The sequence below is a fragment of the Heterodontus francisci genome, chromosome 1 (assembly GCF_036365525.1).
Source record: "Heterodontus francisci isolate sHetFra1 chromosome 1, sHetFra1.hap1, whole genome shotgun sequence".
Taxonomy (NCBI): Eukaryota; Metazoa; Chordata; class Chondrichthyes; order Heterodontiformes; family Heterodontidae; genus Heterodontus; species Heterodontus francisci.
The window spans coordinates 163469207-163485728 of NC_090371.1; the positions used below are offsets into that span (position 1 = coordinate 163469207).

Here is a 16522-nt window from a genome sequence, read left to right on the forward strand (position 1 = left end):
CGCAGTGTGTGCTGTAGATGATGTGTGTTGTACTTAATTGTCACATTAATAAATTTTTGTACATCAATTTGGTGGGGTAGAAATTGATTGTGGACGGCAATGCACAATGGGTGAAATTGGATAAACTGTCAATATACTTCCCACTTGACATTCAGTTCCATTTACTTGAATAGAAATTTTATTTTTACACAACGATTAGCTGGGATCTGGAATGCGCTACCTGAAACAATGGTGGAAGCAGTTTCAATCATAACATTCAAAAGGGAATTGGATAAATACTTGAAGGGAAAAGTTTTCAGGGCTATGGGGAAAGATGGGGAGTGGGACTAGTTGGATAGCTCTATTAAAGAGCCAGAATAGGCACAATGGGCTGAAGGGCCTCCTTAGCATCATAGAGGCATACAGCACAGAAACAGGCCCTTCGGCCCATTGTATCCATGCCAGCCATCAAGCACCTAACTATTCGAATTCCATAGCCTTGTGTGCTATGGCATTTCAAGTGCTCATCTAAATACTTCTTAAATGTTGTGAGGGTTCCTGCCTCTACCACCTCTTCAGGCAGTGCATTCCAGATTCTAACCACCCTCTGAGTGAAAAAGTTTTCCTCAAATCCCCTCTAAACCTCCTGCCCCTTACCTTAAATCCATGCCCCCTGGTTGTGACACCTCCGCTAAGGGAAAATGTTTCTTCCTATCTAACCTATCACTGCCCCTCATAATTTTGTATACCTCAATCATGTCCCCCCTCAGTCTTCTCTGCCCCAAGGAAAACAACCCTCACCTTTTCAGTCTCTCTTCATAGCTAAAATGCTCCGGCCCAGGTAACATCCTGGTGAATCTCCTCTGCACCCTCTCCAGTGCAATCACATCCTTCCTATAGTGTGGTGCCCAGAACTGTACACAGTACAGTCCTTCTGTGCTGTATTATCCTATGATTCTATGATATACAATGAAAAATTGACTATTACCTGGAGAAAATGCAGTTAAGAGATCATGAACCCACAAAACAAAACTTCAAAAGACAGCTTTACCCTTTAGGTGGTTGTCTCAACAGACAAGCTCCTAGGACTCTGAATGTAACCAGTTTCTTCTGGGTAAGGCACACTGTCATAGAATCATAGAATGACAGAAACTTACAGCACAGGAGCAGCTTGTTAATACACTTCCTGTGTGGCACTTTGTCAAATGTCTTGCAAAATTCTGTATGTACATCTATTGCACTACCTTGAACAACCTTCTGTTACCTCGAAGAATTCAATCAAATTAATCAGACACAATTTGCCTTTAGCACATCCATGCTGGCTATCCTTGATTAACCAATGCCTTTCCAAATGTATGTTTAGTTTGTCCCCGCTAGTGGTTTCCAGTAACTTCCCCACCATTCTTGTTAGGCTGACTGGCCTGTAGTTTCTTGGTTTATCCCTCACCCCTTTCTTGAATAGTGGGATAAAATGAGCAACCCTCCAGCCCTCCAGCATTACTCATAAGAACATAAGAAATAGGAGCAGGAGTAGACCATTCGGTCCCTTGAGCCTGTTCCGCTATTCAATAAGAAGATGGCTAATCTGATTGTGGCCTTGACTCCAGTTTCCTGCTAGTCCCCATAACTCTTGACTCCTTTGTAGATTAAAAATCTGTCCAGCTCAGCCTTGAATATATTCAATGACTCAGCCTCCACAGTTCTGAGGTAGAGAATTCCAAAGATTCAAGACCCTTAAAGAGAAGACATTCCTCCTCATTTCCATCTTAAATTGGTGACCCCCCCCAACTCCCCCCCCCCCGCCTATTGACCCTGCTGCACCATTCATTAAGATCATGACTAATCTTCTACCTCAATTCCACCTTCTTGCACTATCCCCAAATCCCTTAATTCCCATATTACCCAAACTATTATTGATTCTGTCTTGAATATACTCACCGACTGAGCATCCATTGCTCTCTGGGTACAGAATTCCAAAGATTCACAACTGTTTGGGTGAAGAAACCTCTCATCTCAGTCCTAAATGACTTACCCCTTATTCTGAGACTGCGACCCTAAATTCTAGATTCCCCAGCCAGGAGAAACATTTTCTCAGCATCTACCATGTTAAGACCCTTAAGAATTTTATATGTTTCAATTAGATCACCTCTCATTCTTCTAAACTCCAGGGAATATAGACCTAGTCTACCCAATCTCTCCTCATAGTACAATCCCCTCGTCCCAGGAACCAGTCTAGTGAACCTTTGTTGCACTCCCTCTAGGGCAAGTATGTCCTTGCTTAGTTAAGGACACCAAAACTGTACATAGTATTCTGGGTGTGGCCTTACCAATGCCATGAATAATTGTAGTAAAACATCTTTGCTCCTATACTCTAATAAAGCTCACATACCATTTGCCTTCCTCTATCTGCTCTATCTTGCTCTATCTGCATGCTAGCTTTCTTTGATTCATATACAATGACACCCAGGTCCCTCTGAATGCAAACATTTCCCATTCAAAAGACATTATGCTTTTTATTTTCCTTTCAAAGTGGATAGCTTCACACTTTGTCACATCGAATTCCACCTGCCATATTTCTTGCCCACTCGCTCAATCTGTCTATATCCTTCTGCAGCCTCTTTGTGTCCTCCTCACCCGCTACTTTCCCACCTAACTTTGTATCATCAGTAAAATTGGATACATTACACTTTCTCCCCTCATCTAAGTTATTTTTATACATTGCAAATAGCTGAGGCCCAAGTACTGATCCTTATGTACCTTGTCAGTTACAGGCTGCCAACTCTAAAATGTCCCATTTATTCTTACTCTCTGCTTCATGTCCATTAACTAGTCCTAAATCTATGCTAATATATGATCACCAATTGACTGAGCCCTAGTTTAGTGTAATGACCTCTTATGTGGCACCTCATCAAATGCTTTGAAAATCCAAATACACTGGTTCCCCCTTATCCAACCTACTAGTTACATCCTCAAAAAACTTGAACAGATTTGTCAAACATGATTTCCCTTTCATAAATCTGTGTTGACTCTGCTTACTCGTATTATGATTTTCTAAGTGCCCTGTTATCATGTTCCTAATAATAGCTTCCAGCATTTTGCCTACTATTGATATTAGGCTATGTCCCTTCCGTATCCAATCAGGATTGAAAGTTTTGAAAGATTGTGGCCAATGCCTCTGTTAATTCTATGTTGGCTTTTTTCAGCAATCTAGGATTTATTCCATCATGGTAATCTTTTTAGTACATCTTCTTTATCTATTCCAGCCCTATCCACAACTTCACTCTCCTTTTTTAGTGTAACCTTCATGTCATTTGCTTCCTTTGTGTAGATGCAAAGTATTCATTTAATAGTTTTGCCATGTCCTCTGCCTCTGCATGAAGTTTTCCCTTTGGGTCCTTAATAACCCAATTTTCTCCCTAGCAAACTGATAATACTTTATATGGTTATAAAATATTTTAGGGTTCAATTTAAAGTTGCCTGTGAATCTTCTCATAGATTCTCTTTGCCTCCCATATTAACTTTTTCAATTCCCGCCTATACTTTTCATTATCTTTCTGATTATTAAATGAATCTTGCTGTTGACATTTGTCATAAGCCTCCTTTTTCTGTTTTATTTTAACTTCTACTTCCTTTGTCATCCAAGGAGCAGTCACATTGGACACTACCTTTTCCCTTCAAAAGGAATATGCCCCAGTTTGCACCTGAACTATCTCTTCCTTGAATGCCCTCTATTGCTCCATTACTGCTTTACCCTGAAATTGCCTTTTCCAATCTACCTGTGTTAGGTCCCTTCTTAAATCAGTGAAATTAGCTCTTCCCCAGTTGGCATTTTTACCTTTGATATTTTCTGGTCCCTTTACAGAATTATAATGTGGACAGATTCTTGTTGGAACTTGCAAAATTCAGAGGTAGTCAGTTTAATATTGGTTTTAAATATTTTAATGAGACTGCAAAGGCTGGTCATGTAATTTAATTATTTCAGCTCGAATTGCACATTGGAAGATTGCACACTGAGCAATGAGATCATTAAATTGGGTGTTTAGTGTTGCACAACCAATTAGACGTACAAGGTCGGGTAACCAATTTAATGATGTCAGAGAACAGTGCAGAAGATTCTATTGGAAACATGGGGCCTTGCAAAATTTACTCTTGGATATTTGTTTGTTATTTGACCATGGAGGCAGCAAAATCAAGCCCGATCCTGACCTGATGTAATGCCCAAATTTGTTTGCTTTTCCATGTATAGCAATCAGAAGCAAGGACCCTGGGTGCTTTTCACCCATTTAGCCCAGAGACAATGAGATCAGCTATAGTGCAAAATGTTTGCATTGTTCAATTCTAAATGCTACAGTTTAATGAATAGTGTCACAAAGGACAACTAACTTTCTGTTCACAATGTTTTGCTGAATTCACAATGATGGATGAGTATTGATTGTATTGGCAAGTCGATGTCGAAAGAGGCATTTCTTACATCTAGATTGAACAAATCTATTCAGGCTTCAAGAATGTGAGCACATAATCTAGGCTGACATTTCAATTAAAGTGCTGGGAGAACTCTGCATCATTGGAGTTGTCTTTTCAGGAGAAACATAAAACTAAAGCTTTGTTTGCCCTCTCAGTGGACGTAAAACATCCTTTTGCACTATTCAATGAAGAGCAGGAGAGTGCTCCTGGTGTCCTATGTAATATTTATCTCTGAATCAACACTTCCAAAAAACAGATAGGGGTAGAAATTGGATTGCACTGGCCTACCAGTGCCAAGTGGGCAGGTGATGTATTGCAGCCATAGCCTGTGGGTGCTGGTGGACACCAGTGTGATCCACGGCAACCACATCTATAGTAAATGTCTGCAGCTTGAGGAACTTCGGCTCAGAATGGATGAGCTGGAGTCCAAGCTTTGAATATCTGTGATGCATCAGGGAAGCAGAAAGTTACCTGGATACTTTGCTCCAGGAGGGAGTCACACCTCTTAGGCTCGGTAATTCAGATTTGGCCCATGGTCAGGGACAGGAGGGTTTGACCACGAGCGAGGTAGATATGGGGATCTAGCTGGGAGCACTGGAGGAGGCTCACCCTTACACTTATTCAACAGGTTCGATGTTCTTGCAGCCTGTGTGGACTACAAGGAGGATGAGCAAACTGACCACAGCTCTGTAGTACAGGGGGCCATTCAAGTTGGGGGAGTAAAAAAAATGTAGTATTAGCAGGGGACAGTATAGTTAGTGGTATAGGTAATGGTCACTGCAGCCACTGGAACACAAGAAATAGGAGCAGAGCAGAAGTAGACCATATGGCCCATCGAGCCTGCTCCACCATTCAGTAAGATCATGGCTGATCTTGGGCTTCAACTCCACTTTCCTGCCCGCTCCCCATTTCCCTTGATTGCCTGCGAGAACAAAAATCCATCTATCACAGCCTTAAACGTATTCAATGATGGAGCATCCACACCCGCTGGGGTGGAGAATTCCAAAGATTTACTACCCTTTTGAGTGAAGTAATTTCTCCTCATCTCAGTCCTGAATGATCGGCCCCTTATCCTGAGACTTTGTCCCCATGTTCTAGATTCCCCGACCAGCGGAAACAATCTCTCTGCTTCTACCCAATCAAGCTCTTTCAGAATTGTGTATGTTTCAATTAAATCACCTCTCATTTTCTAGACTCCTGAGAATATAGGCCCAATTTATTCAGCCTCTCATCATAGGACAACCCCCTCATTCCAGGGGCTAATTTAGTAAATTTTCGCTGCACTGCCTCCAGTGCAAATACATCCTTTCTTAAATGTGGAGACCAAAATTGCACATAGTAGGCTGGATTTTATTCGGGCGCCGCACTCTGCGGCAGCGCCCTTTAAACTCAGCGCGGTGCCCGCATTCAGCGGGAGGAGCCCCCGCGATACTTTGCACAGGTTCTCATTTAAATAGAGGGGGTGGAGCGGCCGCCCTTGATGACGTAAGGGGGCAGCCGCAGCGTCAATTTAGCCCTTACAATTTAGTTTTAATTATTAAAAGTGCAGTTATCGATATGTTTTATTCACAATTAATAAAGATGTTGAGGCCCTTCCCCAACCCCACAATGGTCATTTAAGTGGCATTTATTGTTGAAAATTACTTTATTTCAGTCCTGAAATTTCCCCCTGAACCTTCTAACTTTTGGCCTCTAATCCCTTCCCACCATCCCCACATCCAATAAAAATGGATTCTCCCACTCCTCCACCCCTCCCGCCCTGAAAATCTTATTACTCCCCTCTCCCCACCAGGTTCTCGCCCGGAACTCCACGGAGCACAATCGGCGGCCGTAATATCGGAGTGGGACAGCCGCCACCTGCAGCTAAGTTTATTTAAATATTTTAAATGTTAATCTACATATGCCAATGAAGGACCTGCCGCCAGGCAGCGGGAGGGCCGCACCAAGGTCTCACCACCGCCAGTAATATGCGGTCGAGGCGGGCCTCTCCCTGCAGCATTTTACTGGCAACTGCGCTGCGACCCGATGGGAATAAAAAATGTCCAACATCCGAAGCTTCAACTGCTTGTTCGTCCAGCGATGACCAGCAATTACAGTTCAGTAGTTAAAGTAATTGGTTATTTTCTTTTAAGAAATTAATCTGGCTTGACTTTTCAGAATTCTGTGAGTATAACAAGCAGGGTTTAAACAGACAAAGGGAGAGCTCTCGCTTATTTCCTTCAGTATATGCTGGCAGTCTGTGTGTCTGTGTCTGTCAGCATGCATTATATCTCTGCTTCCACCTGGGCCTGTCTGACTGGACCTAAGTGGCAAGGATGTTATTTTAAAGGAACGGTTCCCCCTATACCCACATCATGTGTGGCTAATGTTGTACATCCCAGTTATTTTTAGCTGGTTTCAAACAGTTAATCGCAACATTGTATATTTTGTCCTTGGTCCCTGAATGGCTGTTGCCAGGTAACCAGGATGCATTCTTTAAAGCTGGTTGCTTCCCTTTCCGTATGGTTGTATCCAACGGCAACGAAAATGCATCTTCTTGGTAATTCGTGAGGCTTGCTTGTTCATAAAGCAGTACTGATCCTTTTCTGGCTTAAAGACACACCACATTAAAAAAAAGGATCATAACACCTCTGCCCCTGTAGAATGAAACACCATTCCTGGAATGTATTTCATTACAATGTGTAAAAAATACAAATTGAGAAAAACGCTAACACATTTTCCCCACATTTACAGATATACGCTTTTCAAAAATATTAGGACTACAGGAATAAGTTTCACCAGAACATATTTGGCTTTAAAATTTCAAAAGGTTATCCCAATTAATCCATTTCAAATTTCCAAGCATGGTCTTCCAGTTGTTTGCTGTTTTCCTTTCAAGTGTCCCTATTGCCCATCACCTCAGCCAGGTGAACTGCACAGCTCGGAGCACTGACCACTACTGGGTTTACTATTCTCTGAGAAGTTTCTCGAATACTCCTTAACCTATGTGGCGTCACTTGACACTAGAAAACCCTGTCCGGTGGAACAGAAGCTGACTTTTTCTTATCTTGGGGTGTCAAAGGAATTTGGCAGTATCCCTCCATCACATCTGTCTCTTTGAGACACATGTCCATACAGTCCTTTAAATGAGAATTTGGGTAGGAGTCTGGCTTCTTTACTGCAGTTACTTTTCCAGAGTCTATGCAAGTTTGAGAAGACCCACCAGGTTTAGACATCAAGACCATCTGCGAATTCTAGCTGTCCTGACTAGGTTCAACTAAGCTGCCCTTCAGCATGCATTGTACCTCTGCTTCCACTTGGGTCTGTCTGTCTGTCTGGACCTAAGTGGTAAGGATGTTGTTTTAAAGGAACGGTTCCCCCTATACCCACATCATGTGTGACTAAGGTTGTACATCCCGGCTTATCCCTACAAACTTTTTGAAACGTTGTGGAAGCCCTGGTTAGGTCTTCACAATGTTTTGCCTCTAAGTGCAAAAGAATATTGTCTAATTTTCCTAGCCATTAACTAATCTGACAGTTGGAGGTTCAATCTGAGAATTTTCGAGGCCTGTTTCTGCCTCATCCTCGCTATCCTTTTTTTTCTCAACAGTCCCGATTACCTGACATACCTGTACTGGCTTATCCTCCTCCCTGTGGTAATATTGTTTGAGCGTATTAATGTGACACAATCAGTTCTTCTTCCAGCGATCAGGGGTGTCAATTGAGTAACCTACCTTACCCACTCTTTTGATCACTCTATATGGGCCACTGAACCGTGCTTTCAATGGTTCTCCCTGTAACGGTAACAACATTAATACTTCATCCCCTGGTTTTATGGTAGGTTGTAGTATTCCCACCATTTGACAGGTATGGCATGTCCCATAAAATTGTCTCACGTCCTTTGTAAGACCTGGCCAGTAATAATATTGGCTTATGTGTGATTTGGTCTTCCGAATTCCCCTATGTCTTGCAACAGTAATGTTGTGTGCTAACCTTAATAATCCTTGTCGATATTTAGGTGGTACCATTATCTGTTCAAAAACAGACCAGTCTTCGTCGGCATGTCAATGAGGCAGTCTCCATTTGCTCCTCAAAACCCCGTTTGCCATATAATAACCTTATGGAACTCCTTTTGCCTCAGTTTCTGTTAGAGCCGTCTGTGCTATTCGGTATATCTCTGGATCAGCTTGCTGTGCTGCAATGATAGACGATCTGCTAAACGTCTCATTTGGATTATCTAAATCCCCAAATAAAGTTTCAGATATTTGGCTATATATTTGTGGTGTCCCTTTTACCTCCGACAATGGACCCTGTTTTGTTCCTGTAATTGCTCCATTTCCTTAATTTCACTCGGTTCCTCTGTAACTACAGGAGAAGCTGATACTTATGATCCTGCCAAATCATTTCCTAGGAGTAGATCAATTACCTCTACTGGCAAACTGTGGACAACTCCTACAGATACTGTCCCAGATATTAAGTCGCTCTCTAGGCATACTTTATACAAAGGTACAGGTATATACTCCCTACCAATTCCATTAACTAAAACTTTAGCATTCAAGGCGCTCTCTGGTGGAAACTTTATATCTTTCCCCAGCAGGAGCATTTGGGTTGCTCCTGTCTTCTTCTTCTTCTTTGGCCTCCTTGTCTCGAGAGACAATGGGTAAGCGCCTGGAGGTGGTCAGTGGTTTGTGGAGCAGCGCCTGGAGTGGCTATAAAGGCCAATACTAGAGTGACAGACTCTTCCACAGGTGCTGCAGAAAAAATTGGTTGTCGGGGCTGTTACACAGTTGGCTCTCTCCTTGCGCTTCTGTCTTTTTTCCTGCCAACTGCTAAATCTCTTCGACTCGCCACACTTTACCCCCACCTTTATGGCTGCCCGCCAGCTCTGGCGATCGCTGGCAGCTGATTCCCACGACTTGTGATCAATGTCACAGGACTTCATGTTGCGTTTGCAGACGTCTTTAAAGCGGAGACATGGACGGCCGGTGGGTCTGATACCAATGTCGAGCTCGCTGTACAATGTGTCTTTGGGGATCCTGGCATCTTCCATGCGGCTCACATGGCCAAGCCATCTCAAGTGCCGTTGACTCAGTAGTGTGTATAAGCTGGGGATGTTGGCCGCCTCGAGGACTACTGTGTTGGAGATGCGGTCCTGCCACCTGATGCCAAGGATTCTCCGGTACAGCGAAGATGGAATGAATTGAGACGTCGCAATTGGCTGACATACGTTGTCCAGGCCTTGCTGCCGTAGAGCAAGGTACTGAGGACACAGGCTTGATACACTCGGACTTTTGTGTTCTGTGTCAGTGCGCCATTTTCCCACACTTTCTTGGATGTAGCAGTGGAAGCCTTTCCCATGTTGCTCCTGTATCCCTGAATATAATGATAGGTTTTCCTGCCTCACTTACAGGATATGTAGTTTCTCTCCCCTTTGACAGAAATTCATTATAACTTTCAGGTATTTTATTCTTAACCTCTACACTCCTTTTTGTTTTCGTATCAGGTTTCACAGCTGTCGTTAAATCTATAGCCTGGTCTGCTATATTCTCAGTCAGAGCCTTTTCCTCTGCACTAACTTTGCATATCCCGACAAGTCCTATGGGTTTACCTCGCAATTTCCAGCACTTTGAACAAAGATGAACCGTTTTGTTGCAATAAAAACATAGAAACATAGAAAATAGCAGCAGGAGTAGGCCATTCGGCCCTTTGAGCCTGCTCTGCCATTCATTATGATCATGGCTGATCATCCAGCTCAGTAACCTGTTCCCGCTTTTGCCCCAAATCCTTTGATCCCTTTAGACCCAAGAGCTATATCTAACTCGTGCTTGAAAACATACAATGTTTTGGCCTCAATTGCTTTGTGTGGTAGCGAATTCCACAGGCTCACCACTCCCTGGGTGAAGAAATTTCTCCTCATCTCAGTCCTGAAAGATTTACCCCATTTACTTAGACTATGACCCCTGGTTCTGGACTCCCTCACCATTGGGAACATTCTTCCTGCATCTACCCTGTCAAGTCCTGTTAGAGTTTTATAGATTTCTATGAGATCCCCCATCACTCTTCTGAACTCCAGTGAATATAATCCTAACCGACTCAATCTCTTCTCATACATCAGACCCGCCATCCCAGGAATCAGTCTGGTAAACTTTCACTGCACTCCCTTTATCACAAGAACATCCTTCCTCAGATAAGGAGACCAAAACTGCACACAATATTCCAGGTGTGACCTCACCAAGGCCCTGTATAATTGCAGCAAGACATCCCTGCTTCTGTATTCGAATCCTCACGATAACACTTTGGCTTGCGAACCTCACTTCTACCCTCAGCACCTTCCTTTCTGGCCCGAGGAGGTGATCCTGGGGCATTCCCAGCTGTTCCTTCTTGTCCCTATCCTTCTCGGGTTTATGGGGGTGAAGGACAAAGTAGCTTGGCTTATTCACAAGCTCAAAATTGTCAGCAATTCCTGCTGCTTGCCTAGCTTTCAAAACTTTCAGGTTATCTATATGAGTTCTCACTACTGAAAGAATGGAGTTTTTAAACTCTTCTAAGAGAATCAATTCTTGAAGGTCTTCATATGTGGTTTCTATCTTTAATGCCCGTATCCAATGGTCAAAATTAATTTGCATCACCCTCTCAAATTCTAAGTATGTCTGCCCAGCCAATCTCCATAAGTTCCTAAACCTCTGATGGTAAGCTTCAGGGACTAACTCATACACAGTGAGAGTAGCCTTTTTTGCCATCTCATAATCTGCAGAAGCCTCTTCAGTAAGCATGGCATAAAGTTTATGAGCTCTGCCTACCAGCCTGCCTTGCATAAGCAGTGTCCAGCTTTCTTTCGGCCATTTCATCTGTTTGGCTGTTTTTTCAAAAGAAATGAAAAATGCCTTTACGATCCTTTCCTTGAACTTAGGTAGAGCCTATATAAATTTAAGCAATTTCTTGCTGAGTCCTGATCTGGATTTAGATTCTTCCTCACCCAGATTTTCCCTGGATTCAAGATGACCCTTTTGTCTTCGTTCCATCTCTTTTAACTTAAATTCCCTTGATTTCTCCATTTCCTTTTTCTGGAATTCAAGCTTCAGTCATTCCAATGCCATTGATGTTGTTTTCTCTTGTTCAAGTTTTCTTAATTCTTTTTCCACCCCAATTTTTTTTCATTTCTAACTGAATCCTATCCAACATCACTGCATCACTCTTGGGCCTACTACTTTCTTGTCTCTCGTATTCCCTTTCCTGTTCCTCATATTCCCCTTCATCTTCACCATCATCGTCTTCTTCTACTAATTCCAGATGTTCGGCTATTATGTCAATTATCTCGTTTTTTTGGCACTTGATTTCAATTCCAACCCCAATTTCACTGCCAATTCTTTTAATTTGTTCCTGCTTTCCCAAAATCTCTACTGCAACCACTAATACCATTACAATGGTAACGACTGTACCTTATTCTGCAAGAGACCTGGTTCTTTTATTTCTTTGTAATTGGGGTTAGATTTAGATCCCAACAATTGAGTTTCCAATTGCTATGATCCCGGATGTGAGAGCAATTAAATATGATGTCAAACGCAAGACCCCAATTTAAATATGTTATCCCTGAGATGAGTAATTAATATGATTCCAAATGTGAGCCCTTCAAATTAGTCTGATTCTGATCCCAGGTGCGAGCCACCGAATTAAATATGATTCAATCTCGAGCAAGCCCCCAATTAATATTGTACATTGTATAATATGTTACAACCGACTGCTCAAGACAAAGCCCCCAATCAAAATATATGATTCTGATTGCGGTGGGAGAAATACACTGTCGATTCAGTCCCATCCTTCTACAGATCAGCTAACATATCACTTTAAACTTTCCAAATTACAGAAATCCACAGCCAAATTGAACCATCTATTAACCCCCAAGTGAGGTGAACCAAATTAGGTGTCTTTAGGTCAACAAATTAACTGTTTAATTAGAAAAACTAAATTCTTAAACACTACTAAGATATAAACAACATTTTTTTAAAAAGTAAATTCAATAAAGTCTGTGCAGATTTACGCTCCTGCCGAAATGGAATCTTCCAATGTGGAACAGTCCAAGGTTGCTTGAAGTCCTTGCAGCCGTCTGATGGGAAGTAAAAAATGTCCAAAATTTGAAGCTTCAATTCCTTGGTGGTCCAATGATGACCAGCAATTACAGTTCAGCAGTTAAAGTAATTGGTTATTTTCTTTCAAGAAATTAATCTGGCTTGACTTTTCAGAATTCTGAGAGTATAATAAATAGGGTTTAAACAGACAGATGGAGAGCTCTCTTATTTCCTTCAGTATATGCTGGCAGACAGTCTGCATGTCTGTGTCTGTCAAAAGCCAGTTTTTATAGCTTGTTTCAAACAGTTAATCGCAACATTGTATATTTTGTCCTTGATCTCCGAAAAGCTGTTGCCGGGTAACCAGGATGCATTCTTTAAAGCTGGTTGATTCCCTTGCCGTATGGTTGTATCCAATGGCAACCAAAATGCATCTTCTTGGTAATTTGTGAGGCTTGTTTGTTCTTAAAGCAGTACTGATCCTTTTCTGGCTTAAAGACACACAGCATTAAAAAAAAATAACAGGATCATAACAGTACCTTATCAAGTGCTTTCTTAAAATCCAAATAAACAACATCCACTGCATTCCCTTCATCAACCTTCTCTGCTCCTTCATCAAAAAATTTAATTAGATTAGTCAAGCATGATCTGCCTTTTACATATCCATGCTGGCTCCCCTTAATTAACTCGAATATCTCTAAGTGTCCATTGATATTTTCCCTGATTATAGTTTCTAAAACATTACCCACCACTGATGTTAAAATTACTGGCCTGTAGTTGCTAGGACTGTCCTTCTACCCTTTCTTGAATAAGGGGGTCACATTTGCCACTCTCTAATCCTCTGGCACTTCCCCATATCCAGGGAAGATTGGAAGATCATGGAAAGCCCTATTGCTATCTCCATCGCCACTTCCTTTAACCTGGGATGCAAGCCATCAGGACCAGGTGATTTATCTACCCTAAGCATAGCCAACCTTTTTAGTACCTTCCCATCTCAATTTTTATCCTATCCAATGCCTCTACTCGCTCTGCATCTATTGATATTTTGTCAGCAACCATTTCCTTAGTGAGCACTGATAAATGTACTCATTATGTGTAATAAAAGCAAAATACTGCGGATGCTGGAAATCTGAAATAAAAACGAAAAATGCTGGAACCACACAGCAGGTCTGGCAGCATCTGTGGAAAGAGAAGCAGAGTTAACGTTTCGGGTCAGTGACCCTTTTTCGGAACTAGCAAATATTAGAAATGTCAAAGGTTATAAGCAAGTGAGGAGGGGGTGGGGCAATAGATAACAAAGGAGAAGGTGTAGTTTGGACAAGGCCACATAGCTGACCAAAAGGTCATGGAACAAAGGTTCGGAACTAGCAAATATTAGAAATATTGTTTGCCTTTGCTCCATGACCTTGACGTACAGCAACACTGTGAGTGCCTCGCACCTGATGGCTGGGTTCTTACCTGGGTTCGCTCCCACATGCCCAGTTTCTGTTTTACCATGGCTATATGCTCCTTCCAGTTTTTGGCACCTGCCCCGGCCCCTCCGAACCATATCCCCAGCACCTTCAGGTAGTCTGACCGGAGGTGAATGAAACAAAGGACTGGTAAGCCCAGTTCCCAAAGAACATGGCCTCGTTCTTGCCGTGATTTACTTTGGCTCCCGAGGCCAGTTTGAACTGGTTGCAGATGTTCATCAGCCTTTGAACAGACGGCAGATCCAAGCAGAAGACGGCGAAGTTGTTCATGCACAGGGAGGCTTTCGCCTGCACACCTCCACTGCCTGGGATTGTCATCTCACTTATGCATGCGTCCTTCCTGATGAACTCAGCAGAGGGTTCGAAGCAGAAAACAAGACAGGGGAGAGACGACAGTCCTACCTGACTCCAGATTTGATCAGAAAACTTTTCGATTCCCACCCATTGATTGAAACTGCGCTAATGATGTTTGTGTAGAGCAGTTGGATCCAATTGCGGATTCCCTCCCCAAACTCCATTTTGGAGAGCATATCCATCATGTAGTTGTGCAATATCCTTTCAAAAGCCTTCTCCTGGACCAAGCTGATGAGGCAGGTGTCCGACACCCTGTCCCGTACATAGGCGATCGTATCCCTGAGTAGTGCGAGGCTACCTGAGATCTTCCAGCTGGGCACAGTACAGGTCTGATCGGGGTGAAGCACCAACTCCAGAGTAGACTTGACCTGATCGGCGATGACCTTGGACAGAATTTTGTAGTCCACATTAAGCAAGTTGATGGGCCGCCAATTTAATCTCTCCAGGTCACCAGCTCTCCCCTGCTCTTCTTCGAAATAGTGCCGTTAGATCTTTTATAACCACCCGAGCAGGAGCAGATGGGGCATCAGTTTAATGCCTCATCTGAAAGACAGTACCTCCGACAGTGCAGTACTGATTTTTGTGCTCAAGCCCTGGAGTGGGATTTGAAGCCAGAACCTGTGATTCAGAGGCAAGCTTGCTGAGCCACAGCTGCCCCAGATGGCTTGCTTCCCTCACTGTGCCATTATGTAGCAACTTACTGCACCAAAAATTTTAAACCTAAACCAGTAAGGGCATTTCTAAATCCCCTGTTACAGCTAAATCTGGACCAATAAATTGCAAAACCTCTAGCGCTTATACAGAATAATACAGTCAGCGTAATTGTGGAGTTTGCACCAAAATAGCCTTATGTCTTTGAAATGTTTTCTCTATTCATTTATTATAAACCTAGTGGGAAGATGTCATACAGTTAATATTTCTAGAAAACTTCTTAAAGCATTCTAAAAGAAAGTGATGCTGTTGACAAAGAGCAATCAGAGAAAATTCTCCCCACACGGGGTTGATAAAACTACTAAACTTCTCAAGCATTGTTCTCATTGTTAAAAGGGGTAGATTTTCTCAACCAGAAGGCAACAGCATGTATATAAATATTGCAGGCATCTATATGCTGGATTTTCATTGTTTCTTCACTGTCGCTGGGTCAAAATCCTGGAACTCCCTCCCTAACAGCACTGTGGATGTACTTACACCCCAATGACTGCAGCGGTTCAAGAAGGCAGCTCACCACCACCTTCTCAATTAGGGATGGGCAATAAATGCTGGCCTAGCCAGTGATGTCCACATCCCAAGAATGAATTTTAAAAAGTCCCGCCGTTGGTCCCGAAAGCAGGACCCAATCCCACGTGGGCCGGTAGCGGGACCCTGGGCAGCCAATTAAGAGGCTGTTACTGCAATTGGATGGCAGCCCAACTCCCAGAGCTGCCTTCCCAATCAGAAGGCCAGCAGCAAGGCAGCCTCAGCAGTGCCACTGATAGAGGTGGTCACTGCTGAGGCTGCAGGAAGAAGAAGAGGGTGCCTCCATGATGGGGAACCCTCAAAGGCAAAATCACTTTTTTATTTACCTTGCCAGGGCCAGGCTGGCAAGCCCCATGAAGGGTGCAAATTCCAGCGGTGGTGCCATAGCCATGGAGTCAGCCATTGCTGCCAGGGACCCCCTCTGGGGCCATGGAACAGCCATAAAGGAGGCTCCCCCCACGCCCCCCCCCCCTTCACCGCCACTGGGTTCCTGCCGGGAGGCTGCTAGAGTTTACTTGGCTGTCTCCCCATGCGGCAGTGGCCCCTCCTGATGCCCGTAAAATGCTGGTGGGGCAGGAAGCGGCCGATAATAGGCCACTTAATTAACTCAATTGGCCGCCTAGCGGGCTGCTGCGCCTCTGATGTTCCTGCCACTGGTAATAACGCATGGTGGTGGGCAGATATTGGGCTCCCCTTCCTCTGCCATTTTACAAGGCTTCCTGCTTCCCAGAGCATCTCCAGAAGGCTGGTAAAATCCATCCCTATGATTTTCCAGTAACTATTGATAATGGGCAAGTTCCATTATTAGAAACATGGGCTCGAACCTATGATGTCATCTTAATGCCACAATGTATTACTGACATGTAACACTCTAGAGGGTTTTCATTACCTAGAATTTATCATGTCAATTTAGGCAGAGGTGGGCTGGAATCATAGACCAAGAGTTCCCTTTATTGAAGAAGGTTATCCGTT

General features: G+C 43.2%; 1 long non-coding RNA gene across 1 annotated transcript in view; it reads right to left on the reverse strand.

The window, feature by feature from the left end:
* Window positions 1-12361: 12361 nt before the first annotated feature.
* Window positions 12362-16522, reverse strand: part of LOC137347713 (uncharacterized) — a 30911-nt gene continuing 26750 nt past the window's right edge. Inside the window, exon 3 of the long non-coding RNA XR_010969006.1 lies at window positions 12362-12975. This is a non-coding gene — a long non-coding RNA (uncharacterized lncRNA). The remainder of the gene's footprint in view (window positions 12976-16522) is intronic.